Raw genomic sequence first — 1,258 nt, 5'->3', positions numbered from 1 at the left:
AGCAGCGACTGGAGGCCTGACTGGTGTCTTACGTTTCCTCATGAAAACAACACTGTTCAGACGTTCATTTATTGCTCAGCGAACTAAAACGTCGTGACGATGCCCCCAACGCGTAAGTTGTAGACGGCCGGCGAGAAGGTGCTCACGTCAGTAAGCATCCTGTTGTCACTGGCAGCACGCGCCGTCTCATGGCTAGTGGAACGATGACGTCAGCGACTCGGCAAGGATGCCGATGCTGGGGAATGCGACGATTTGGGGCCAGCATTCGTGCAGACAAGGCATGGCGTCGCAGGATGGGGCGGGACACGCCGGAGTACACATAATCAAGCTGTGGGTCCATCGCGGTTGAGACGGCCCACAACAATTGTGCTCACTCACGCAAGCGCAGGTGGACTGCAAGGATTTCGCCCAAATATGAGATGCCGGCTGTCCACCTGCTCGGACCTAGGCCCGAACTGTAAACCAACAGCTGCGCGGGATTAGCCGAGCGATCTAAGGCGCTGTAGTCATGGACTGTGCTGCTGGACCCGGCAGAGGTTCGAGTCCTTCCTCGGGCATGGGTGTGTGTGTTTGTCCTTAGGATAATTTAGGTTAAGTAGTGTGTAAGCTTAGGGACTAATGACCTTAGCAGTTAAGTCCCATAAGATTTCACACACATTTGAACATTTGTAAACCAACAGGGTAGGAGGCCGGCAGCTGCACAAGCAAGAGTAGCCCACGGGTTGGAGGGCACTAAGTCAGTAGCATCAGACTTAGCGCAAACAGCAGGGCCACAGCTAACAGCAGCAGAGTCCAGAGGTGGTATCTAGTTGGCATCATGCAGACTTACAAACCATTGTAGTTGTTCCCCTCAGCCCCCTTCTCAGAGCTTTGGCCTTTCAGACTATATACTTCTGCTTAGAAGCGACAGTCGAATGAAAACGTGACAAATGGAAAAAAGAAAGTGAGTTACCTACCTGTAATTTTTAAAAGTAATTGCTGTAAGTGTTCATATATTCATGCCCCTCTGAGACAAGATGGGAAATGTATTCATAGAAAAATATTTGCGGTTGCCTACAGAACCATAATGTACCCAGAAACGCACCTCTTCATCCAAAGTAAATCGACAATTCTTTCCTTCAGGACTCCAAAATATGTGAAAACAGCATGGGGAGAGTTCGGAAATGTGTAAGGACTTCCCAGCAAAATTTCTGCTACGTACTCGAAACAATACACATATTACCGAGGTTTTTTCGACTACGCTGAATAATTTTCGCTA

The sequence above is a fragment of the Schistocerca americana genome, chromosome 1 (assembly GCF_021461395.2).
Source record: "Schistocerca americana isolate TAMUIC-IGC-003095 chromosome 1, iqSchAmer2.1, whole genome shotgun sequence".
NCBI classification, from domain to species: Eukaryota; Metazoa; Arthropoda; class Insecta; order Orthoptera; family Acrididae; genus Schistocerca; species Schistocerca americana.
The sequence above is the reverse complement of the archived record's forward strand: the minus strand, read 5'-3'. Positions refer to the sequence as shown.